The sequence below is a fragment of the Capra hircus genome, chromosome 10 (genome assembly GCF_001704415.2).
Source record: "Capra hircus breed San Clemente chromosome 10, ASM170441v1, whole genome shotgun sequence".
Taxonomy (NCBI): domain Eukaryota; kingdom Metazoa; phylum Chordata; class Mammalia; order Artiodactyla; family Bovidae; genus Capra; species Capra hircus.
In genome coordinates, this window is record NC_030817.1 from 25,517,661 (window position 1) to 25,541,065 (window position 23,405).

General features: G+C 36.5%; 1 protein-coding gene across 2 annotated transcripts in view; it reads right to left on the reverse strand.

Moving 5' to 3' along the window:
* Positions 1-23,405, reverse strand: part of FUT8 (fucosyltransferase 8) — a 318,989-nt gene that overhangs the window by 206,955 nt on the left and 88,629 nt on the right. For both annotated transcript variants that reach the window (XM_005685985.3, XM_018054060.1), the window contains exon 3: positions 6,230-6,320. The gene's annotated coding sequence lies outside the window, so the exon portion shown is untranslated. The remainder of the gene's footprint in view (positions 1-6,229; positions 6,321-23,405) is intronic.

A 23,405-nucleotide genomic window follows, 5' to 3' on the forward strand; every position in this document is an offset into this window, starting at 1 on the left:
CTGACTCTCTACAACCCCATGGACTCCCCCGCCCATGGGATTCTCCAGGCAAGAATATTGGAGTGGGTTGCTATTTCCTCCTCCAGGGGATCAAACCCACATCTCCCGCATTGGCAGGCAAGTTCTTATCAGTGAGCCAACAGTGAAGCTCCTAAATCTGAGTTTGCTTCTGTTTTGCATGTGTATTCATTTGTATTGTTTTTAAATTGCACATAAAAGATATCATACAGTATCATTTTCTAGTATCTGCCCACAAAACCATTACCGTATGCTGAAGTCTCATTTCAAACTAATGTCACCTAAGATAGAAAGAACAGAAAGAAAGAAAGAGGTACATTCAAGCGTTTGGACTCCCTAACTTGGTGCCCTATGTATATACTTTCTAGAAGTAGCTATTTCAAGTGAAAATAAATCCTTCAACCCATAATTTCCCCACTTTCCCAATGAATTATATTAAGCAAAAATTAAGTAAGCTAGTATAGAGTCCTCCCATTAAAAAACAAAACTAGAGATTTACTTTTCCTTATTATATTCCTCCTACTATATATTCCTTTAAAAAAATGTGAATTTGGTGTCCAAAATATCTATTCAGTAAAACTCACATATTTATATAAGATTTTAGCAGTTTAACATCAGATTTAGATTCAACGAAAATCTCCTAGATGATACAAGGAAATGAATTGCAACCACAGCTTTATAATTTGGATATTAATGATCTTATACCAAAGGAAAATAAGGCTCGGAGAGACAAAATAATTTGATCTTATAAAGATCTCACGACAAGTAACTAGTGAATTCAAGGACTGAAGTCCAGATATTACTACTGATGCTGAAAGGAACTAGGAGGAGAAGTAACCCTGGTGCATGCCCAATATGAGCCAGGCACTGTACACATGTTTTCTCAATTAATTCTTACCAGTGTTTTGTAAGGCAGGCACTATTTCCATTTTGAAGATGAGGAAACAAAGTAAGACGTGATTTGACTTAATCAAGGTTTGTACAGCTTGTCTTCATACCACTACTTGTGATCCAAAGGGGAAAAGTTCATTTGATGTGTTTTATCTTTGGTTTGGTTTTGTTTTTAATTCTACAGGGATGGGAACAATTTCACTGAATCCATTTTAACAGATATCTATATCCTTTAGAGAATCCTATGTTATTAATCCCTTTGGTTTCACCATCGTAAGTCTACCTGGCAGATAAATGATAATAATAAATACTTTCTTCCTTTTCCAAACTTGCCCCTGGCCTTTCTTATCTGCTTCTGCTCTTCCCACTATATCACTCAAAAGAATCTGGGTATCTAGAGGTCTATTATTCAGGAGCAAAAGTCAATAATTATCAAATACTGGCCAGGTCATGAGGGATTCAGTTTTCAAATTTTGCTATATGGAACCAAGGGGTTGGTTGTAGGAGGTATTCCTTCATAATATCAATAAATGAAAAAGTGCCAGATAGGTTTCATTTGGAAAAGTAACCCCCACAACTCTTCCAATCATTATACCAAATTTGAGGCAAGAAAAATGTTTCGGTATTTTAAAAGATCAAAATTTTAAAATTCATACCCTAAATTATGTAAGAAGTAGAAGGGAGGCAGGTGACAGCTTTTTGTATTTTTTAAAATGAGTTCCTCATTCTTCTTTTTGACCATGTATGGGTGCAAATCCTATTCAAAAAAAAAAATCATATTTTTCTTCTTAAGAAAAATATGTAGTCCTTGTTGTTGCTGGATGATGTGCCAATCATATCCAGTTGATTAATACTGCTGTTGAGTTCAGATGTGTCCTTACTGCTTTTCTGCTATGTCTGTCCATTTCTGGCTGAAGTGCTGAAGTGTCACCTCCTGTAACAGTGGACTGAGCAATGTGTTTTTGCAGTTCTGTTGGTTGCTGCATCACATATTTTGATGAGCTGTTGTTAGGTACACACATATTAAGGATTATTATATCTTCTTGAAGAACTGACTCTTTTATTATTATATAATGCTCCTATTGGGACTTTCCTGGTGACTCAGATGGTAAAGAATCTGCCTGCATTGTGGGAGACCTGGGTTCAATCCCTGGGTCTGGAAGATCACCTGGAGACGGAAAGGCTATCCACTCCATTATTCTTGCCTGGATAATTCCACTGACAGAGGAGTCTGGGGGGCTAGAGTCCATGGGGCCGCACAGTCAGACACAACTGAATGACTAGCACTTTCACCTTTAATGCTATTTATTACCCTTGAAACTCTTCCTTGCTCTGTAGTCTGCTCTGTCAAAGCTAATATAGTTACTTCAGCTTTTTTATTTTATTTAATGTTAGCATGGTGTATCTTTCTCGATCTCTTTATGTCTAATCTATATGTGTCTTCATATATAAAGAGTTTCTGTACACAATGTATCTTGACTTTTGATCCAATCTGACAGTCTGTCTTTTAGTGTATTTAAAGTGCTGATATTTAAAGCAATTATTGATAAACTTGGGTTAATACCTACCGTATTTGTTACCGTTTTCTACTCATTGCCTTCGTTAAATAAGCAGGGTGACAGAATAGAGCCTTGATGTCATCCTTTCCCAATTTTGAACTAGTCCGTTGTTCCTTGTCTAGTTCTAACTGCTGCTTCTTGACCTGTGTACAGGAGGCAGGTAAGGTGGTCTGGTATTCTCATTTTCTTAAGAACTTTCCAGAGTTTGTTGTGATCCACACTGTCAAAGGCTTTGGCGTAGTCAATGAAGCAGAAGTAGTTTTTCTGGAATTCTCTTGTTTTTTCTATGATCCAATGGATGTTGGCCATTTGATCTCTGGTTCCTCTGCCTTTTCTAAATCCAGCTTGAACATCTATAAGTTCTCAGTTCACATACTGTTGAAGCCAAGCTTGGAGGATTTTGAGCATTACTTTGCTAGCATGTGAAATGAGTGCAATTGTGTGGTAGTTTGAACATTCTCTGGCATTACCCTTCTTTGGGACTAGAATGAAAACTGACCTTTTCCAGTTCCATGGCCACTGCTGAGTTTTCCAAATTTGCTGGCATACTGAGAGCAAGTACTTTTAACAGCATCATCATTTAGGATTTGAAATAGTTCATCTGGAATTCCATCACCTCCATTAGCTTTGTTTGCAGTGATGTTTGCTAAGGCCCACTTGACTCTTCACTCCAGGATGTCCAGCTCTAGGCAGGTGATCACACCATAGTGGTTAACTGGGTCATTAAGATCTTTTTTGTATAGCACAGTTGTTCTAAATCCCTTGTTTCATAATTGCAGTATTCCTGTCACATTTGAGTCTGATTCTGATGCTTGCTCTCTTTAAACTGCGGTTTTTCTTATAGTCTGCCCTGTAGTTTTTTGCCGGAAGTCAGACATCACGCACAGAATAAAAGGAACTACAGCAAACAGAAATTTACTAATGTTGTAAGGCGTGGCCGAGTAGAAGTTTGGTCTCAGCCTTTCAGTGGAACTGTGCTCCTCTGGCTGTGAACTTCACAAGTTCTTTCCAGTCTTGCGCTCCCCTCCTAGGTGGAACAGGATGGTACAGAGGGCAAGAACTGGATCTTTCTCTCCTTCCAACATGGAAGGCTAGAGTTGGGTATTTATTTCCCTTCTTCTAGGTTAGTTAGTGTCTGATAACACTCTAACAGATGAGGCTCTCTCTGGTAAAATACTTTCTCTTGATAGCAGATCTTGTGAAGAAAAGGAAGATGCCTTGGCATATCTCAAAATGGTTATTTTCTCCTCCCCCTGTAAGAAGCACCAGGGGATTTTTCTCAGATAGTCACTGTGAGGACCTGAGAGAGCTCTTAGAAGTAAAATCATGAAAATGTGGGGATCCCCTGCGACCAGGTCCCCCTGGAGTTTTCGTGTCAGGTTTGTCCACACGGAGCTTCCTATAATTTGTCAATCACACGTTAGATTTTTCCTACACACCAGAGGTTTCTTTTGAGGTTGCTGCTAAGTTGTCATTCTCTATCTGCCTGTCTCTTCAATTTGAGAACAGTGGTTTGCCCTGTGACCTCACTTCTCTGATGGATCTAAGAAGAGTTTTGATTTCTTAGTTTGTTCACTATTTCACTTGTTGTTAAGCTAGAATAATGACTTCTAAGCTTCATACATGCCATACCAGAAACAAACAAACAAAAATCCATTTTCAATTGTTACCCTTTAACTAACTGACAGAGTGATAATATAACCCTCTTATGATATAAAGGAGCTAAGAAACAAATGGAGATCTATATTTGTCTCACTGGCACACAAATTAGCTAAGATATGATTACTCATGGTGTTTACCCAATAAATAATACCAAAAGGCAAACTATTAAACAATCCACTTCATCCTTTCTTTCTGAAACAATGAAAACACATAGGTGAATATCATGGGTTATCATTTAGAACCCACATCATTATGACCAACTAAAATTTTTTCTGCGTAAACACTTGAATATTAAATTTCCATAAGAGCTTTATAAAAACCTATCAACAAGTACTATACTGCACTGGTTACCCTTACTGTTAAATTAGAGAAAAATAAAGCTAGTTTCTTATTCCTAAAACAGCATTATAGTGTCTTCTAAACAAATTATAAGTTTTAAGATTTATCCTCTGGGGGTAAAAGAAAAGTCAGTAGAAAGCTAGGATTTGTATGTGAAATTTGACATTTGGATGCCAAATCCCAACATTTTCTATTGCCATGAAATTAACCTTTACCAAAATTACTTTACTTAGAAAATCTTAGTTATGCTATCTGCTGTTCTTATAGCAAGAAGTACAGCTAATTTTTTTCCAAATCATACTGTAGAACAGCTCATTACTTTTTATATTACTAACTTAAATTTTATTCAACTTGAGTTTTAACATACTTAACCAAAAGCAAACTGATTATAAGATGAACATATCTAATTCACCTTAAAAAATCTGAAAGTAGGTTGCAAAATAAGTCTCCAAACATAGCAAGAATATCAGAATGGCCAAACCCAAGGGACTATATTAACCCCACCTTTGCTATGCATAAATGTAAATTTCATTTTGTTATTATTTCCATATCCCTCATACACTAGGTAAAACAGATACTTCTGAGTCCTTTATATAGTAAACAGATGGTGAACCACTACAAAACTAGAAGCAAGCCTAACATCTTAAGGAATTATTAAGAATCTTACTCTTCACTCAGAGGATTACCACAGAGTTGGACAAATAATTTTCTTAGGAGGATCACTGAGGAATTAGGGTAGGAAATATACTGGAAATGATACTAGAGATGGTCACAAAAAGAACTGAGAAAAGAGATCACAGTAATAAGTGAACAGTAATATAAACACTCTTAGAAAAAAGAAAATCTACACAAAAAAGAACTGTCCAAAGAGAAAGAAGATGGATGCTTGTGAAAAAAAAAAAAAGAAAAGAATGCTCTGTAAGCTCCACCCAATTTGCTAAATGTAAAATATATTCCTGAGACCCCCCACATTCCTCAAACCCCAAAATAAAGTCAGTGTCTAAGTAAATCTGAGACTTAGTACTTGACATAGTTTCTAACAAAAGTAATAACCAACTATCTTAGTAAAATAAGATCCAATTATGTCAGTTTACAAGAGATAAAGAAATGAAAACATCAAAAGCAAGAAAACAAAACTATGAAGACTATCTAGTCATGTCAGTGGTTATACATGTAAAACCAGAAACTCAGGGGAGAATAGCTATGTAAAAGGGACAAGACAGCCCAGTAGATAGCACACAGAATGTAGTCCTGCTCCAAAAACCTGTCGTATGATTTTTAGAAAGCCATCGTATTATCTCTGCTGCTGCTAAGTAGCTTCAGTCGTGTCCAACTCTGTGCGACCCCAGAGACAGCAGCCCACCAGACTCCCCCGTCCCTGGGATTCTCCAGGAAAGAACACTGGAGTGGGTTGCCATTTTCTTCTCCAATGCATGAAAGTAAAAAGTGAAAGTGAAGTCGCTCAGTCATGTACGACTCTTAGCGACCCCATGGACTGCAGCCTACCAGGCTCCTCCATCCATGGGATTTTCCAGGTAAGAGTTGCCACTACCTTCTCCGTCATATTATCTCTAGAGGTGAAATAATGTAGATTCAGCAGAATCTTTTGAGGAATAGCGATATGACGTAAATAAATAACACAGTGTTTTCTGCATGAGAAAACACTACCTAAAGAGAAAAGCATTCTTTAACTTTTTTAAAAGAGAAAAATTTGACTTATTTACAAAGTTACTAAATATTAAGTATGAAAAATGGCTTACCTTTTTTCCCCTAGAATGTAAGAAGCTGATGAAATCACATATTTCCAATGGAAGATATTACTGCTTGAAACCAGGTCACTATAATTATCAACTGTTTAAAATGAGACAAAAGAAAGGGGTAACATTAATTATCTACAATTATACATTTCTTTGTTAACAAGAAACTTCTGTGACACAAAACCTCAAGCCTTGAAGAGATATATGTCCCTAGGTTTAAACTCTCCAGGGAACGCTTCTTTGAGCAAAGATTGGACAAATAGTTGAAAACTATTTAAATAATCGCTGATCACTAAATGTAAATAGTTTTTTTAACAACAACAACAAAATTTTAACATTTACTGTTACCACCCTACTTTTTTTTTTTTCCCAAAAAAGGAAAACATGAAAGTTCAGCTAATATAAAAAGGTCCCAATATTAAAAAAAAAAAAAAAAAAAGAGGGTACTATTCAAACAGCTTCAAGGACAAAAAGTATGTTCCAGACCAGATCATATTTACAGTTCCTCATCTAGAATTCAACTAACATTCAACTGCAGCAATCAGCCAAGCTTGGCAAATTAAAATAACAGTAATTTTGACAGATTATCTTCTATAAATATTCAAATATGGACGTCTGTGTGCATGCAAGGGTCTCTATATGCCAATCAAAATGCTTTGTTTAGGATCCTAAAATTGAGCATTTTTTTACCCTTCATTTCTGTAGGGGTCCCCTGGATCCTTAACTTTCATTTTAACTCTTCCACCTCAACTGATAAAGCAGCCAATTATTTCAATTCCATGCCCTGAATTATATTACCTATAGCCTGAATTTAAAAATTTTGAGAGTAACATTCATACAAATATAAAGCACCAATAGACAAGAAGAAACAACCTAGGGTCTTAAAAAATCTAGGTCTGTAAAGACAAAAAGAAAAATCCAGGAATTGAGGGTAATGGGGATAAGGAAAGCAGGGAGAGGAGCTTGACAGTCAGCAACTGAATAAAAGATTAACTTTTTATTCATGTAATCAGGTATGCCTTGGTAAAGTAAAATCCAAATATAAAGAGCAATTAACAACTTCATAAATTTGGGCTGTATATGAAGTTCAATTAAGATAGACTACTATTTATTTGGCTCAAGGAAGACCTTATACTTTAAGTATACCAAAGTGTCAAAAGTGGGAAAATGCATTTAGTGTGAAATTGAAACCAAATTTTTTAAATGCATAGATAGCCCTATATTTAATCAAGAATAATGGCTTTAAAGAACACAAGCTATCTGATACATGAATTTTCTAACTGTCCTCCTCTCCTGTCTCCCATTAGTTTAGTTTCCCTTAAACATGTACACAGTTACCGAAAAGCCTCAGATATTCCAGGAAAACTACAAGTGATAAGCATGCTTCTACATCTAGAGGAGCCACAAAATTATGGAAGAAAAGTCAATCTATTTGGAGGCACTGCCCTTCTATGCCCACCTGGAAAGAAACAGCTATAAATACCTCTAATAAAATTGTTCAAAACATCTCTGGAAAATAAGCTTGAATGAAGCTCTACTTCATGATCCACTCACCATTCAACCACCCAAAACCAGGTCCAACAGTGGATCCAAGCCAAACCAACAGTTCCCAATGCAGTGAAAGTGAAAGTCACTCGGTCGTGTCTGACTCTTCGCGACCGGACGGACTCTGAAGTCCAGGGAATACTCCAGGCCAGAATACTGGGGTGGGTAGTCGTTCCCTTCTCCAGGGGATCTTCCCAACCCAGGGATCGAACCCAGGTCTTGCGTATTGCAGACAGATTGTTTACCAGCTGAGCCACCAGGGAAGGGAAGACAAAAAAAGTCTGGTCCAGGGACCAGTAGCTTCAGGTTCCACTGGGAGTTTGTTAGAAATTCAGAATCTCAGGCCCTAACCAATGACATATTGGATCAGAATCTGCATTTTAACAAGATCTCCAAATAATTCATATACATATTAAAAGTTGAGAAGCTCTGCTGCAAGAATATTAGAATGAGAGAGAAAGCATAATTCCTCTGTTTAAAGATTGGTTCCCACTATAGGCCACAGTTTGGCCAATAAGCAACCAATTTTAATCTCTGGTTTATCATCACTCCTACAATTTTTATATTTTGAATAAGAGATCTTGAAATACAAAAACCCCTTGTGAGTCAAAGTAATGAATAATCATTAAATCTCAGGTCCCAAGAAAGGCTGTGACAGTTATCAAATCACATTAGCTACACAACTTATTTAAAAATAATAATAACTCCTTTCATTCTAAATCCTAGACACCAAGAACATGCAGGGTTTCCTGTCGCTAAGAGGGAGACCAAGAGACCAAAAGCTATCTTATAACCAGAAGAGAAAGCTATACATGCTGGTTATTCAGCTATGGTCTCTCAGCAACAAATCCACCCTTTAATACTCAGCTCAGTAATGCTGATAATATTAATAGAACTGTGGAAACTACTTTTCTCTTTTGCCAGCTAGCTTCCTGGAGAAGGAAATGGCAACCCACTCCAGTATTCTTGCCTGGGAAATCCCATGGACGCAGGAGCCTGGTGGCCTACAGTCCACGGGGTCGCAAAGAGTCGGACACGACTGAACGACTTCACATTCACATTCATTCACATGTAGTGGTATTGGAGAAGGAAATGGCAACCCACTCCAGTGTTCTTGCCTGGAGAATCCCAGGGACGGGGGAGCCTGGTGGGCTGCCGTCTATGGGGTCGCACAGAGTCGGACACGACTGAAGCGACTTAGCAGCAGCAGCAGCTTCCTCATGCTGCCAATAAGGAGAAGCTTGCTTTTTCCACTCAGCATTGACCTAGCACAAGCCCTCCATTCCAACAGCAGCAGTTGGTGAGAGCCACAAGTTTTTCTGACACTCCAAGAAGTACCAGCAATAGTCAGTACCCCATCTAGAAGTTTTGAGCCCAAACTCTACTCTAAGCTCTTCTCAGTTCCCCGTCCTCTGGATGACTGATGCTTTCTTCAATTATTGTCTCTGTGTTACTCCACTATTTCCCTTTGGCCTTTTCAGCCTCTAATTAATGCCTGTATAACCTACTCCCTGTATTACATTTTATGGCAGAAATATAGTGTAGATAGCTTCCCTGTCTAGATTCTAACTGATATGTAAATGGAATAAAATTTTACCATGATTTGATCAATCTGGAAAACTACTTTCCCAAAACATGATAATCCATGAGAAAATATGTACTGACTATTTCCAAATACATACAGGGAAATGGTGGCAAAAAGTACAATTGAGAAAGAAAAAAGAGGGAATGTAACCTAAGAAAGTAATGTACTAAAACAAACATCATGGTAGAAAACACATTTTGACTCCCTAAAGCATAAAGAAAAGGCCAATAAAAAGTCTGAAACAAATATGTTTTCCACTTTAATAAAAATCACAGAATTTAAGAAGTAGAAGGAATTTATTTGCTGCTTCTGCCACTATTCAGTTTTGTTAATTTTATATTGAGTTTGGATTACTATACTTTCAAGAAGCTGTTGAGAAATTAGGGAGAATCCATAGAAGATTACAAAAATTATGAGAGCACTAGGAAATAAAAGCCATGAAGAAGGGTTCAAGGAGTCAAACTTTTCAGTCCAGTATTTGTGAAGACAACTTCAAGCCAACATTATAAGCTGCCTCCCAGTTAAAGAATTCTGACCAGTTTATGCTTATCCTTCAGATGCTTAAAATGATAGAAGATGATAGTAAATGAGGACATAAAATGGAGTTACCTAGCTTAATGACTCTCCACATTAATAAGGTAGCAGCTCTTAATGCTATTCATATGAGAATGACAGAATATTTTTTTTAAAACAATGATGACGATCATGTCCAGAACACTGCAGCCAGAGATCTGACTTAACTGGTCTGAGGCAGAGCCTAGGCATGTTTAAAAAAAAAAAAACACCCAAGTGTTTATAATGCACTGACAGAGGGATTCAGAACCACTAGTGGGACCGCCTATGACTTTAATACTCAAGATATGACCTAAAGACTAGCTACATCCAGAGCTGGCTTAAAACTGAACGTTTAAAAACTAAGATCATAGCATCTGGTCCCATCATTTCATGGCAAATAGATGGGGGAAAAAAAAGGAAACAGTGACAGACTTTATTTTCTTGGGCTCCAAAATCATTGTGGATGGTGACTGCACCCATGAAATTAAAAGATGTTTGCTCCTTGGAAGAAAAGCTATGACCAATTTAGACAATGCATTAAAAAGCAGAGACATTACTTTGCCAACAAAGGTCTGTCTAGTCAAAGCTACGGTTTGTCCAGTAGTCAGGCATGGATGTGAAAGTAGACCATAAACAAGGCTGAGCGCTGAAGAATTGATGCTTTTGAACTGTGGTGTGGGAGAAGACTCTTGAGAGTCCCTTGGACAGCAACGAGATCAAAACAGTCCATCCTAAAGGAAATCAGTCCTGAATATTCATTGGCAGGACTGATGCTGAAGCTGAAACTCCAATACTTTGGCCACCTGATATGAAGAACTGACTCATTGGAAAAGACCCTGATGCTGGGAAAGATTGAAGGCAGGAGAAGAAGGGGAGGACAGAGAATGAGATGGTTGGATGGCATCACTGACTCAATGGACGTGAGTTTGAACAAGCTCCAGGAGTTGCTAATATACAGGGTAGCCTGACGTTCTTCATGGGGTTGCAGAGTCAGACATGACTGAGCGACTGACTAAACATGTTGAAATAATTCAGAAGGAAGTGTACTTATTGAAAATAAAAATACTATAAGAATGAAGGAAAAAATCAGAGTGTTTTACTCTGGTTTAAAAAGAAAAACTGTTACAATAGTAATATAATCATATCAACACTGTTGTAGGTCTGTAGCCCACACTTAAAACAGAAAGGAATATGACACAAAAGCAGTAACTCAGATTACCACCTATAACATCAACGTTGTCAATATTCTAGGGTGAATGATAAATATACCAATACTGCAGATAGGGTTCCTATGAATGAAAAATTTCTGGAAAGAACCACTTTACTATCTACCTTTGGGAAATAATTAAAGCTCTGTGTTAGGAGACATATTTTCCTTGATGTCTCCTTAATTCACCCTATACTCTTCCTATAACCACCACCATCACTCTCCGAAAAGGACAAAAGGTTATGATTATTTTTTACAATGAAATGGCATGATGTATAATTTAGTCTGATTTTTCTCTTCTTCTGTACCCCACTACTACTAACTTCCAAAAAGTTCACTCTCTGCTTCTGTCATTACAGAAGCAAAATCTCCAGCCCCAGAAAGACCCAGATGATTCTTTTGAAAATGCTGAAGACAACTTTAAAGAAGAGGTCAGATAAAAGGCTATCGATAAAAGGCCTACTAGAAAGTTTTAATAATTCATGTGAATTCTGAACAGTACAATAGAAAAGCCAGAGTTTCCAGAGATAAATATATTATTGTACTGGGCAGACTGAGCTTAAAATAAGCAAAATTATATCCTATGAGTATTCAAAGAAGAGCAACAATGTCTATGTTTTCGCTTCATTCAGTCCAAGGATACTCCTAAAAAATAAAGTGTACCTTTTTTCATTTGACAAAGCCTGGTTGACCTAGTTTCTGAAAATGAGCAAAACTACAGATATTAAAAATAGCACTGCTTAACCCATAGAGTTATTAAAGTGGATGCTGGAGCCAGAAAGATTTGGGGGCTAAAAATACAGATGCAAAGACTCACTGAAATGGAGTCTTCTAAAGACCTAAGTTTAAAATTATGACTTGAATTCATTGGCTCCTTTGGGTAAGGTTTTACCGGAAGAATCTAAGAAAGCTGGGTGCATGTGAAGCCCTGTAGGGGTGAATTCTGATTTCCCAAACTGTGGATCTGGAATAAGACTTCCCAGGAAGCCAACAAAGACAAAACCCAAAAGAACAGTGTTCTTAGGAGAGAAAGGAACCGTCAAAAAACAACAGAAGCTAAGCGTTCCTGATATGACTCTCATTAACTAATATGACTAATAAAGTAACCGATACCAAAACTCTTTGAAAACTTCCATCAGATTTTAATCATTCATGTTAGTTATATAAATTATTTATAGCTATTTTTTCCTTTCTAGTTAGTACCAGAAAACACTCTCTGTGTCTCTACCTATCTTCATAATAGTATGCTCTTCATAATAGCATGCATCTCTACCTACCTTCATAATAGGCATAGAAGTACGCCTTACTTTCTTATCCTATTCAAAAAGACTATATTATTTGAATAATAAAGTAAACTATGCAATATTTATTTAAAAAATTAAAATATACCTTAAAGAAGTGACATTTACTAAAAAATAGTTGAATGAACAAATATCACTACCTTCGTACCCTCATAACATGGAAAAATTTTAACAGAAAAAGTTTACCAGCTCCATCACCAATAAAATAGAAAGCTTATTATATCAAAGAAAAACAACTATTTAAAATCACTAGAATCATTTTGCAATCATCAGGAAGAATAAATTAAAAATATGATTCTCAAACTTCATAGTGAATCAGAATTACTTATTAAGCTTTTAAAACTACAGAACCTGAGCTCCATGGCCAGAGATTCTGATTCATAAAGCCTGAGTTTCTGTAAATGAACCCCAAACTCTACATTTTAACAGGCTTCCTAAATGATTACCATGTGGATTATCCTTGAACTACAATTTACTATACACTTCACCTTCAATCCACTGTCAACTTCTTAATAATTCTTTGAGGTCTGATCAGAATGCTCACTGTCAGTCTCATCTTAAAAGCCTCAATTTCTACTTAAACTACATGCTCAGAACTCACACAGAGATAAAATAATAGCAATCAGTTATTGGACATATATTACTATGGGCTGTAAATTCTTCACAATCTATTATACGTACATAAGCCTGGTGTGCTGTAGTCCATGGGGTCACAAAAGAGTTGGATATGACTGAGTGACTAAACAATAAGAATTAAATGATATTTTGCATATAAAATATAGTACAGTATCTGGCTAAAATAAATAAATGCTCAATAAAAGTAGCTGCTAGTTGAAAACTAATGGCCACACAAAAACCTGCACATAGATGCTCAGAGTAGCTTTATTTATAATTGCTAAGACTAGGAAGCAACCAGATGTCCTGCAGTAGGTGAATGGATAAGTAAACTTTGGTACTTGCAGACGATGAAATATTATTCAGTACTAAAATGGAATGAGCTATCAAGTCATGAAAAGACATGGGGGGAACCTTAAAGTAAACAAAGTCAATCTGAGAAGGCTACATAACTGTTTGATTCCAACTAATATGCCATTTTGGAAAACAAAAAACTATGGAGACAGTAAAAAGATTAGGAATAGTCCAGGGTTGGAAGTTGGGGAGAAGTGATGAAAAGGCACAGAGGATATACGGGGGAGGGGCTGGACTCTGGTTTTGGGGGTAGATGCTCAAGAACAGCGGGGTTTCCTGAGGCTCTGATCCTGCCTTTGCGTATGCCGAAGCCTCCTTCCTCATGACCTTTGCCATGGGTGGAGTTCCTCACGCTGGCTCCCGGCAGTTTTATAATTATACATAAATGTTATTAAACATTTGTCCAAATTCACTGAATGTACAACCTAAAGAGTCAATCCTAAGGTAAACTATGGATTTCTGATTACAATGTGTCAATGCAGGTTCATCAACTGTAACAAATGTACCACTCTGGTGGGAACTGCTGATAAATGGAGGAGGCTATACATGTGCAGGGGCAAAGGGCATACAGGAAACCTCTATACCTCCCTCTCAGTTTTGCTGTGAACCTAAAACCACTCTAAAAAGGAAATCCTTGATTCAAAAACAAACAAACAGCAAAATGCTATATCCCTAGTAGTAGAGAGATTATCTTATAGGGGTCCTCCTAACAAGCCTAAGAGGCACTCGCTTTTATTTCAAGTTGCAGTTAAGGAAACTAAGGTTTAACAACTTGCCTGGGCAAGTAACTTGCCTAGAGGTGGTAAAGGAGAAGAGACAGGATTCAAGAGAAACCAAGTAATTCCAAAATCTGAACTCTTTAATCTAAGCTAACTTCCTCAAGAAGCCAGGCAACAACAGTCAATACAAAACCGTTCCACAGTCATAAACACACTTCACAAGAATTTTCCTGAGTTATGCCCAGGTCAGTCATAGGGAATGACCTAAGCACACACTCACAAATGTTCCTACAAGGCTAAGAACTAAAGAAGGACAGGCACAGGACTGTGGCAGACGTCTGAGAACAGGTAATTATAGTAACCAAAACCAAGTAGGGGTTGATGAATAAACTACTTTGTATTAAGGAATGTTCAAATAAGTATAATACTTAAAGAGTGTTTAATGCTTTCACAGCACTTTAGAATTGTAAATTACTAATAACTCCTTGACAAGGGTCAATATGACTGTTAACCTTCCAGCAGAAAATGTGAAGATACAGATTGATAAAATCTAAACAGCTAACACTGAATGACTTTAGATTCAATAACCTGACAAACTCAGTCTTGGAACTCTCCACACATAAAGACTATGATCCTTAGTTAAGAGTCTAAGAAGCCACAAGGGGGTCAATTCAAAACAAGACTCTATATTTCATCCACACAAAATATGAACATAATAAATATGAAATTCAAAGTTCTCTAATGCTCTTTAATGTTTCCTACTCAAATTTTATAAAATTTGATTATGTTCCTAATGATTAAGTTTTGTACATTTTTTAAAACACTCTAACTTTTCTCAAAATATGTATTTCCCAGTATCTCAAATTGCTCCCATGTGGCCACTGTCTTATCTCTCAAGTATTAATATATTTCTCGCTTGCTTCTTCCCACAACGCATCCCCGAAATGGTAAGCAATGGTTTCCACAAACATCCCTTACCCTGCTCCCACCTGAACCACAACTACATTCACAAGTAAAACACAATTCACTGATAACATCAAAAAAAATGAAAGCAAGTATTAGTCACTCAGTCGTGTCCGACTCTTTGCGATCCCATGGACTGTAATCCGCCAGGATCCTCTGTGGAATTTTCTGGGCAAGAATACTTGCCAGGAGGTTGCCATTTCCTCCTCCAGGATATCTTTCCTACCAAGGGACTGAATCCAGGTCTCCTGCACTGCAGGCAGATTCTTCACCATCTGAGCCACCAGGGAAGCCTGATAACATCAGCATACCACTAAAACTACAAACTCAGAAAACAAAAACTACTGATTATGATATTGTGTACACTATTCTGTTCAACTGTACAGGACAGAACTTGTATTTTAACCCGGTATCTCTCAACAAGTTAATGCAACTCTTGTAGTTACTTAGTTTTATAGATCTTAGTTTTACAGATAACTAAGAAGATTTTTAATGAAATGCATTCAAATTAGGCTCTTAGTCAAATAACATATGATACATAATACAGAACAATATACATATATAACTTACGCAGAAAGAACACATACTTCTCACTTGTTCACTGTCTCTTTTTCACTACCTGTCCCATGCAGAGAGTCTGATTCACTGGAGAGAGACTGCCCAAAGAATCTTATTACGGCAGGAGGAACCCAAAGACTGAACACAGACTGAACACCTCCCTGTGCTCGAGATCTGTTCATTAAACATGTAAAAGCAGCTAACTCTATTATCTAGATTTTTATAAAGAATGCATATTACACTTTAATAGTTACAAAAGATTTAGCCATTTTTTTTTATTGTGATAAGTTTATTTAGTGGGAGCTCTTCTCTTTTTTTTTTTTTAAGGAAAAAGCAGATTTGAGAAATCCCTGCCTAAGGAATACTGCAACTTTAAACACATCAAATCCCATAAAAGCACATCAGTGAAATCAGTGATGTTGTGAAGGGTTCTAGATGGCGGCACAGAGTCCCTGAACCAACAGACACCACGTTTCAAGAACGGTGTGCTTCTCTTCCAGAGCTCTGTCTACAGAAAAAGCACTCTGCTCTTTATAATGGAAACCAGAGCCCAGAACTAATATGACCACAGAAATTATTTGGAACGGCCTAGAAGTCCCTCTAACTGCATAACACCCACGCACCTCAAATGATAGGAAACCTAAACATTTGGTAAATCTTTCCCCACTCTCTTTGTACTAAGTATTAAAAAATATGTTCCCCGTAATGAGAAGGTTCTCTAGACACAACTGAATAGGGATACCTTTAGGCCCCAGACCTCCCTCCACTCCTTCACAGAGGAAGAATAAGCCATCTAGGTGTAATTCAATCAGAAACTTTTTAAAGAACCTATCTTTTAATGGTATAAAAATGCACTGTCCAGTAAGGCAGTCAGTAGCCAAATGTGGCCACTGAGCATGTGAAATATGGCTAGTTTAAACTGAAAAATGCCCTAAGTGTAAAATACACGCTGACTTCAAAGACTCAGTAGGAATAAAAGGAGGCAAAATATTTCATTAGTTTTAAATAATTATTTTAAATAATATTTAAATAAGATACATTATTAAAACTAATTTAACCTATTTCTTTTTACCTTATTTAATGTGGCTACCAGAAAATTTTAAATTACACGCATGGTTCACATCGTATTTCTATTGTACAGTGCTGATCTACCTAAACCAGTGACCATAAGCCCTTACTAAACTTCCTGTATCAAGCTTTCATGCTTCTATAGCATCATAAAATCTGGTCTTCACCAAAATTCCCTTTCCCCCTGATTTGCACAGTAGATTATACTCAGGTTCCTTCCTTTCTGATGCCATCATTCAGTCTTAAAATGCTGAATAAATTCTGTAATATTTCACCTCCTCCACCAGCATCACCACCCAACCCAATTCATCTTTTAAAATATTCATCTTTTATCTCTAATGGCTATCACATTTAGAGAAGAAAAGGCAGAGAAATTTTCACAAAGGGGCCTCCAGGTTATCTTTAAGAAGCAATCTGTGATAGTGCTCAGGGTTTACTCTCTAGAATCAAAAATCATGAACCCTGCCGTCCACTGTGCAAAGCATTATAGCTCAGTTCCCTTATCTGTAACATGGGTAAATACTATTATGTTTCATTTAACTCATCTCATTATCAATATAAGAAAAGCATTTAGAACAGCATCTGGGACTTCAGTGCTAATAAGTATTAGTTATTACTGTTATCATAATTTCCTTTCTTGTCCTGCGTCCTGAACCTATCGTTCTCCTCTTTCTACTCCTGGCTGCTCCATCAACAGGTTCTCGCTTCAGCCAAACCTGCAGCATATGCAACAAAAGGTAAAGAATACACAACAACGAGAGGGAGGTCATTCGAAGCCAAAAAAAAAAAAAGAATACCAAACACAAGAGCCCATAAGAAAGCGTACTATGTGACATAACCAGAAGATTCCTCAGCATGATAAACAGTCAAGCTAATTCTGGGACCCTGTAAAAAGTATATTCCAGGGGGTTGAAACGGATGTTCCTAAAGTCCCCTTTTAATCCTCTATGCCCCTATCAAAGTATCCAACCCAGATGTTAAAACCTGGAACATATCTCCTTGATAATACTCAACAAGACTAAAAATTGTAGATTCTTTGTAACTTTGAGTCAGCTACTGACTCATATCTGTACACCTAAAAATTAACAAGTTCCTATCCGCATCTATTGGAAAGCCTAAGTTTAGACCTCTATCACATGGCAACTCACGTTAAAATCTGTCCACTCTTACCTAAAAGCCCAAGAAACAGAAGACATATACATCAAAGGTCAAAATACTCACTTTGTCACTTGTGGCGTACTGAGTCTCAGGGACCTGGAGTAGATTCAGGTAAGCAGCTCTTTAACTTAAAGCCAAAATTCAGTTCAGCTTAACCTCTCATTACCCTTTTCATATTCTGTCATATACTGTAGACAACTGCACTATATATTTTATTTCCTACTTTGTCAAATTAGACAAAGAGCATCTTAAAAGCTAGAACTGTATCTTCCCTAATTCAAAACTGCAACCTTAATTCTGACATACTGGATAGACAAATATTTGTCTTGTTAGACTGAATTTATAGTTACAGCATAAAACAGTATTATTTACCTTTGTGAAGTCTTTGGTTTTTAGAACAATTTCACGTGATTTCACTTGATTACTCCAATGATCCTATAGTCACAGCAAAGACATAGTCTCATTTTCTATGAAGTACCTGAATTTCAAATGTCTGATTAACTAACTAAAAGTTATTCATTTTAGTATGTCTTAATAAGCAAATTTTTAGTCCAAGACCATGCTGGTCATCAGTGACAAAGCCAGAACAGCACTGTGCCATATCACACCACGCTGGGGCCTTTCTTGGAGAGAACCAGTAAAGGAAGGGAGGAAGTCAAACAAGAAACTGACAACAAGTTTTGATAATGGGATAAATGTATGACTGATCCCTAAATAAAACTGAACTGCTTTTCACATTTCCTTTTTCCTATCTTATTAAAGTCTCAAAGTTTTATTTTCCTTCCTACAAGTTTCTTTGTGTTGAGTTTCCTCCTTTATTCTCACAAAATTAGTTGTACTTTCATCATTAAAATTACATTCCATCTCAAATTTTACCTGCTATCTGCCCTCATGCCTATAAGCCAAATTATGTTTTAAAGGTTATGTAATTTTGTAAATATAGTTTCCTTATTCTGTCTTAATGAATGTTTTATTATTCACTTGAATTTGCCAGTATTCTCTAAAACGATTTTTGTTCAAAGCTACGCTGTCTAAAAATAACCTATCTAAGTCCACATTCCACTAATATATACACTATACTTTTGTGAGAAACGAATTTGGAGCTTCTCTAGAAAACCTACACTGAACAATAAACCAACATCAGCCGACACTAAAATAATAATAAAAGCATTAACTTGCTACCTATTTCACCACTGAGTTCATATTTAGAATGTTCTATAAACCCCCCATTTAATCAACGACAATGTAATTCACTCAACTTCTCTGAATCTGTTTTACTGTGTGTGATAATAAAAGCATTGGTCTAGATCTTTGGAATTTCTTTTAAATTCTAAAGAGTTCCTGAGATTGCCGATTGAAGTCCAAGTTTATTTACCCTATAAAAGTTGATTTATTATTTTAATGCACATATCTGCACCTTTTCTACTTTATTTAAAGGTAAGAACTATACATCTTCGTAGCCTTATACTTTTGGATAAGAGATGCTTATGGTGCTAACGTAAGAGGTGCTAACACGGTGCTGTGCACATACAAGCATGTTTCAGTTGCCTTTCTACCTTAAGCGTTAAACTGTTAGCACTGACAGAAGACTCTCAATTCCCTATGTGTGATTCAACAGCAAATCACCTCAATTTCTGAGAAGGCACAGTAAAATTGGTTAGAACCCAAGTTAAGTCATTAGAGCCCATGAGCAATATTCAGCATAATGAGTATCTGCCAAAGAGATGGTAATTCATTGGGACAGGGAGACTGGCCCCAAACCCTGTGCTTAGTCACAGTTCTTCATAACCCTTAGAGCCATTTCCCAACTGACGACGTGAAAACCAGACCTCAGAATGACATCCACATCCCCAGATCATAAAACTAGAGGAAGGAAGAATAAGGGAAACATTAACATGGATATGTATTTTACTTCTGATTCACTTGCTTCAACAGAACTTGCTTCAAGAAGCAACAGAACTTGCTTCAAGAAATTTACCAAATTTGTTTTCAGAAAAGGTGAAAGGCAAGTTTATATTACAGTAAAATTTGAGGAAGTAATTTTTAAAAACACAGACATACAGTTTTTCAGGTATTTCCAATCAACGTGTAATTATGTCAACATTAGCTTTAACTTAGATTGAAACCTATTATCCCTCTAAATATTCTTAGTAGATGCCTAGGCCTTCATAAAAATCACTAACCTGTGTTTGGAATACTCATATATCTATAAAATTCAATGCAGAAACAGGCAGAACAGACAACAATCATATAACTGTGCACAGAGAAGCAGGAAAATGAAGACGTTTCCAGGAGCTTTAATAAAGAGTCACAGAGAATCATTGCATCTACACGCAGTTAAACACATGGTACTCCAGTTTCGGGAATTCTGAGCTTACCAAAACTTTGACAACTAAATTTGGGTTGCTTGGGGTGAGTGAAAGAGATGCGAAAGCGGAGTGAGGAGCCTTTAAAAACCCCTACTTTGACTAAGACAGCAGCTGTAATTACAGCTGTTCTGAAGCTTTTCTTGAAACTGCTAAATATGTTTTTTAAATAATAAGAACCAAAAGTAGGTTTAATGAACTGAAGAATTTGATAGGAGGACTTCATAGTTAAAGGTGTTTTTTCTTTTTTACTATATAATTAATTTTCTATTGTTTTTGCTCTGCAACTAGTAGATAAGAATTGTTACAAAATGCAAGAAGCTTTCTAAGCTTTCTCAGATGTCCAAGTTTTCAATGTTTTTTTAACATTAAAAAAAAACACAGAAGAAAGTGTACACTGCACTTCCTTCCTTAAGTATCTTTACATAAACTCACATTTTACATTTCTTCTCCCTCACCATGCCGTGTACTTGGCATACTTATGAAACAAGTATATGAACCAAACTAGAAATAGGTATGATATCAATAAACAACACATTGAGTCCTTTTGATAACATTTCAAATATATTCTCTAATAGTGTACTTACATTAAAAAGGTTACATTATACACAAGCACAAATGAAGTTATACACATTGTAGACTCATTTCTGTATCATATTTAAGATATGAACAGCATCTCATTTCTCTGGATCATTATTCATTCAGTATCTAAAAATCACAAATCTCATTCTGGTCAAAAACAGCTACATAAAAGGCTCTCAAACAGCTACATAAGAGGCCCTCAGACACACTGAATCTACACCCAAACATGCAAGTTCCTCTGAAAGAAAATCAGAGACTAGCGAGTGACTACTGCAAAGAGGGTAAATAAGGAAAAACCTACATCAAATGAGTGGAAAAGCTGAGAAACATTCTCTTCATAAACTCCAATCCCAGCACAGCAATATACAACTGGGAAGGAATTCACCACTACTAGCTTCTCCCTGAAAAATGAAGAGTTTAGACCCAACATCTACCACTCCAACTTTTAAGACTTCATCTGAGGAACTGGGCCCCAAATCATCTAGCTCTGAAAGCCAATGGGACTATACACATTACAGGAGTCTCAGAAGGAAAAAAAAGAGGCAGAAAGCTTCTTTGAAGAAATAATGGCTGAAAACTTCCCTAACCTGAGGAAAGAAATAGATACCCAGACACAGGGAGTCCATCTGAAGTGTTTCAAATAAGATGAGTCTAAACCAAGTCCCATTAAATTAAATTATCAAAAGGTAAAGACAAAGACAGAATGTTAAAAGCAGTGAGAGAAAAACCACATGCTAAGTAAAAGAAAACTTCAATAGAATATTCAGCAGATTCTTTCAGCAAAATCTGAAAACTTTTTTAGGCCAGAAGGAAGTAAAATAATATATCCAAAGTGCTAAAAGAAAAAAATGCCAACCAAGAATACTCTACCCAGCAAAGCTGTCCTTCAAAATTGAACAAGAGATAAAGGGTTTTCCAGGCAAATAAAAGCTGAATGGGTTTAAGGGGAGTTCACTAAGATGGCTGAACAGAAAGACTCTGAGTTCACCTCCTCTTGTGGTTTCTATCATTGATCATGGGGCTTCCCTGGTAACTCAGCCATTGCCAAAAAATCCATCTGCAATGCAGGAGACATGGGTTCAACCCCTGGATTGGGAAGATCCCCTGGAGAAGGAAAGGGCAACCCACTCCAGCATTCTCGCCTGGGAAATACCAAGGACAGAGGAACCTGGTTGGCTACAGATCGGGGGGTTGCAAACAGTCAGATACAACTGAGTGACTCAACAACAATGCTCACTAATAACACTGTATTACATACCTGAAATTTGCTAAGAGAGAATCTGAATGTTCTCACACACACACACACACACCAAAAAGAGACAGACAGATAAAATAGGTGATGTGATGGATATGTGAACTAACTAGATGGTGGGACTTCTTTCACAATTCACACACAGATCAAGTCACTACAATGTACACTTTAAATATCCTATAATTTTATTTGTCAAGTATGGCTCAGTAAAGCGGGGGTTGGGGGGTAGTTATTAAAAAACCACATATCTAATGGAACTTTTTAAATAAACTGACTTGGTCATTTTAAAAATATCCTAAATGGCTGAGATTTTATATTTGCATATTTGCATTTCTACCTGTGGGTAGCAGGAATTTCTAGAAAATCATCAAGAGTAAATGAAGATACTTTCTTGAGAAGAAATAAGAAAGGCTGTCTTTCAGAGTTCCCAACATTTAAAGATATACAGGCTAAAAAATAATACTTTCCAGAAAATTAAAGAAAGCTAGAACAGTGAACATTTACTTTATAAGTACCAAATATCACAAGTGGAGGAAAATGTCATTTAAGGAGCAAAGTAGGGTTCATGAAGGAAAGGTTCTTACCAGTAACTGGCAAAATGTAGACAAATTTAAATAAAATTATATAAATGTAGATAAATCTGTTCTCTAACTTCCTCTGAATATCAAAAAGAGAAAGCTCCATTATTGAAATTTTCGTGATCTTTTGTAGAACAAAAAATAAATAAATAAAGTTCTCATAAGTTATGGAAAAGTACTTAAGTATATATGATACTACTAAAATATTGATTATATCTGACACATTTACCCTAAAAGAGCTTCACAGTAAATCAAATTATTTTCCATAGTTATGGTAAGCATATCCATGTAGAAATAACAGATACACTATACTTCATACCATTTTTCATTCAAGCTGGTTTGAAAAGTGCAAGATCTTGATTAGGAAAGGGCTTAGAGAGCTTGATTAGGAAAGAATAGGAAATTCAATTCTTTTTCTATATTCTGAAAAGTTAGGAAGAAACACCCCAATAATCCTAAATATGATGGTCAAATAATTATATTTCCCTAAAATCTAAACAGACCGAAGGCTTTCATGGATGCCTATACTTATACTAAAACGTAAGCAAGCATTACAAGAACACAGGAAGTCACAAAACAAGAGGCAAACTCACAGATAATAAGACGATTTGCGTATTCAGAGAGGACAAGGATAATTTAATTTCAAAGCATAGATTATATTTATAGAAGACTGTATCCACCTGTAGTCAAAAAGTACCTCATAAAAGCAAAGAAATCACAGGAAGCACAGACAAGTAACCAAACTCATAACTGAACAGTGTTAAGTACCAGCT